Below are 5135 nucleotides of genomic sequence, written 5' to 3' on the forward strand. Positions count from 1 at the left end.
TTCCCTTTACTCTAATTCATTGTGAAAAAATAAATTATAGAGAATAAATAAAGAATGTATGATGTGTCTGCATCGTGTATGCTTCATGTCTTCATTTGTCTGCATTGTTTATACTTTGTGTCCTCATGCATTCATGTGACTACCTTGTGTTGCTTTGTGTTTTCATTCATTAAAGATGTATATCTCAAAGATTTTTTAAGTATTTATATGCAAATATTTTTTGTATCTATAAAGGGGTTTGTTTATGAAATGATTTTGCTTGAGGACAAGCAAATTTGAGAGGGGAGGATTCTGATGTCCCTAATTATAGAATAGATTTTAATAGAAAATAAGAGTTAAATAATAATAATATGAGATTAATATAAATAGATAAATATATGATATAAAATCATTTAATACATATATTTTGATATATTTAAATATAATATATATAATGATAATATATATAATAATCTATAAGATATATAATAATTATAACAAATAAAGATATTAATTATAAATAATATCAAATAACAATAATAATTTTATAATGTATATTATGAAATGAACATATTCAAGAATAATATTATAATATAATTATAAATATAGAAATAAGTAATATATTACTAAAAAATATGAGAAGTAAATATTATTATAAATAATATATAAAGCAAATATACTATGTAATAATATTAAGAATAATGATATTACTAATATTATTATTAATATAATATATTTTATTATTAATATAATTGTAAAATCAATACACAAGTCTGAACCTAACCAACATTTATATAATAAACAATATATTAATAAAACAAATCGATAAATATTACACATATACTCACTCAAAAGACACATCTTCTCATGAGCCAGTGGTATTTGGAGTTGAAAAAGGACCGAGTAAAGGGATACATTGTTGGAATATTCGACTCACAATAAAGGCAGGGAACGACATCGAATTCACCAATAGTAGGCGTGTGTATACAGGATCAAAGCATACAAGGATCAAAGGTCATTCAGGAATCACGTGCCTAAAGCACATTTAAGGAGGAGATAAAAACTTTTCAAAAAGGATTCCACCACATCAACAATAGAGGAAGAGGGGTTACGTTGAAATCAGTCAAACACTGCAAACATTGGGAGGGTGCGGTTGTGTTGAAATCCACCAACCTTTAAGTCCAAACCGTTGGATGTCGTACATAGCATAGCCTCTGCTAAATGCACACAAAATGGAGAGTTAAGAAAACCATGAATGATAAAGGACAAGGTAACAAAGAGTACCCAAAGGTAGAAAGGAAAATGGTAATAAGTTTATAAGTTAATATATTAAGATAAGTCTCCTAATCCAAATATATATTATATTTTTATATACAGGCTATCACCTCACACACACACACAGACACACAGACACATATATGTATGTATGTGTGTGTGTGTATATATATATGTATGTATGTATGTATGTATATATATGTATGTATGTATCTATGTATATATATATGTATGTATCTATATGTATGTATGTATGTATGTATGTATATATATATATATGTATGTATGTATGTATCTATGTATATATATATATATATATGTATGTATGTATGTATGTATCTATGTATATGTATATATATATATATATATGTATGTATCTATGTATATATATATGTATGTATCTATGTATATATATATCTATATATATATATATACACACACACACACATACATATATGTATATATAGATATATGTATATATTTATGTATATATATATATATGTATATATCTATATACATATATATGTATACATATATGCATATGTATATGTATATATCTACATACATACATACATACATATATATATATGTATGTATATATCTATATACATATATATTGTAACGCCCCGCCAAGGGATCCAAAAGAATTAACCTAAAGTTTTACTAAGTTTGCTAAACTTTTTTTTTATAAAAAAAATAAGAAATTATAACGTACACATCAAACACATAGTAGCGGAAGCAATAACATGTAATCATCAACAAACATACATAACAGGTTACATTCCTTAAGGATCCCAAGACGTTGAGTTACATTTAAATTTAATTAATCTAAGTCTAACAACTACCACATCCACATGAAAGAATAATAAGAAAGTCCAATGCCCATTTAATATACATTTGTTCCGAATGCCTCTTGGCAAATGAAATTCGGAATGCTCAATCATCCACTGTACATGTCACAAGGTATGAAAGGCTTAAAAGAATATACATATGTAAAAATAAAGATACATTACCCTCATTGAATCCATGATACAAGTGCAATAAAGTAAATGAAACTAATAACATACATGGTACATCTATCCATCATAAAGATATAACATCATAAAACACAATTAACTAAATGTGTGGTTCCTCCCAACCGTTAATAGCATCATTAGACCATCATGGGTCCTAGCCATCCCCCACGCATAACATCCCAAGCCACCGAAGAGATCATCGGTGCTATCATAATAGGGACATCACACCTAAACATGCTACAACATATGCATAAAGAAATCTAACATACTAGAATAAAGCATAAGTAAACAACATCATCTAAATATGATAAACAAGCATACCAAGAAGCTCCAGCCACGGTGACTACGGACGGATCCCAATGGTAAGAGTGAAAAAGCACTACCACCCGACCGCGTGGAACCTAAATGGTCCACTCCCACCGCGCTGAGGAGATAGTCTCAAGTCCCAAATAGGATATCAAATCACAAAACACAAATACTGTCTAAGTCCAGGAAATCCTAAAAGTATACTAACTCAAATGTTCCAACACATAGATCGACATCTAGACCCAGAGGCACCACAAAGACACACATAGGAAGTCTACTATGCAAGCAGGAAAGTGTCATCGCAAAAGTCACGTAGAAGTTACCCGAGCAATCTTTTAGGAATCTCGGGTCCCTAGTGATCCCTGTGGCCACTAGTATCCTCTCATATTGACGAGGCATACCATAGAATGCAAGGTCAAAACCAAGCGTTCTCCTACCCCATCCTAGCCTGTACTAGCACTCAAGGCATGGGAGAGAACATACAATTATCTTGTTAGGTTCATTTTCTCTCATTTAGTGTAAATGTTTTCACTTATTAAAACAACTTACAATGGGTTTCTCCAGGCAGCCACTTAGGGCCCCGACCCCCATTGCAAGACACTTCTCGACTCTACACGTAGATAACCTACCCTAGGCTCATGAAATCACAAATCAAAGAATCATAATAAAATCACCTTAGTACTATACAAGCGACTGAAAAATATCATAAAAGATAAGCCACAATAATTACATCAGTTCTTCATGAGCAACTGATAAGCATCAAATAATAATCATGATCACAGTAGTTCTCTATCACCAACTAAAGGCATCAATGATAAATCACAATATCCAATGGTTCTCCAATGAGCAACTAGAAAGTATCCCAATAATAAATCACAATACTGATCGAAGATTCCAAAATGGTCAAGTCAAACCATGTCACACAATGACATCATCAAGAACAAATCATACACTTCAGTCCTCTCAAAGCGACTGGAAGGTAATCCAAGTATAATTGATCGAGACTCAAAAATGGTTATCAAATATAATTGATCGATGACTCAAAAATGATTAAGTCGGGTATCTCAATACATACACCTCAACTTCACACAAGGAACTGGAAAGCAAATACAAACATGTCATAGAGCATAGCATCACATCACCATGGTTGGGTTTAGAAAGATTGAGAACAAAACATCATATCATCACAATCACATAACCCCCGAGCCTCTAGTAACAACCTATAATTGGTCAACATCTAATGAACCTTGAAACACCCCAAAGCATAGACAATAAATAGAAAACATAATAGTCTAACAGTTTGGATTTGAAAACATGCAATTTTTTTTAAAAAGTAAACTTTAAACATCAAACAAAATTCATAAGGCCTGCTAATGTTTTTTTTAAAAGTACTGGGCACTGTATTATTAAAGGCCATCGACCCTATTATTAAGTCTTGTGTTGGTTTAGTTTCACCAGCTCCCAAATGCAGTCAAGTACAGATTCAAGTACAGTGTCGACGCAGGTGGGAGCCGTCGAACATAGGAGGTAAGTGGGGTATTTATATATTTTTGTTGATTTTCTTGTTTGTTTTGTTTTATTGTTATAAATATATATGTTACAAAACAAATTTCTCCCCAATTCAATTTATGTTTATATATATAAAATTCGCATTGTAGTTTTATTCTTTTAAAATTCTTTTTTTTTAAAAATAAATTTTCAATAATCGGATAGCAAAAGATTAGAACAGATGGTGGAAAGATCCATACAACGAAATTTGAGAAAACAATCTTTTTACAAATACGAAGTAGACAGGAATGTCAAATTGCATAATTTAATTAGAAATCAAAACACAAGACCCTACCTGAACCTGATGCTAATATGCAACCAACCAAGAATTGTGAGAAGATTTCCTTTCAAAATTCGCGTCCAAATTCTCCTCTAAAATTCGTCTCCAAATTTTGTTCCCAAAATTCGTGTCCAAATTCTCCTCTAAAATTCGTGTCTAAAATTCATCTTCCATTCCCTATCCCTCAATAATGAACCCCCTAATTGTGATAAAGAGTTCTCTCCTTAAATCGGGAAACTGATTGTGCGTTCACTCAGAAGAACTCCTTGCTCACAACCCTTAACTCCATATTCACTTTTTATTACTCTTTGCTTTATCTTTTCATGCACATTAACCAGATTATTAAATAACTTTATTTAATTTTCCACTTGAGTTCTATTTTTAATTAATTTATTACTTTTATTCCCATGCGCACTTTATAACATTATAATATCTTTATTAAGTCCACATGTTTTATCTTTTTAATTAATTATATTTTCACTTTTTAATTTATTTTAGAAACTTAATTGGTACAATATTTATTAACTCAATTAATAATAATATTTAGCATTTATTTAAAAATGAACTCTAAATATATTATTATTAAGTTAAATAAATATTATCACATTCTAGAATTTAAACTTTAAACTTTATCTCCAAATTTTATTCTCTTATTTAATAAATTTCTCAATTAATTAAATACAATTAAATATTAAAGTGTCATAATAATTTCTATTAAATTAAATCATTAA

Source organism: Cupressus sempervirens, chromosome 1 (genome assembly GCF_028749045.1).
Source record: "Cupressus sempervirens isolate cs-2001-9-10 chromosome 1, ASM2874904v1, whole genome shotgun sequence".
Taxonomy (NCBI): domain Eukaryota; kingdom Viridiplantae; phylum Streptophyta; class Pinopsida; order Cupressales; family Cupressaceae; genus Cupressus; species Cupressus sempervirens.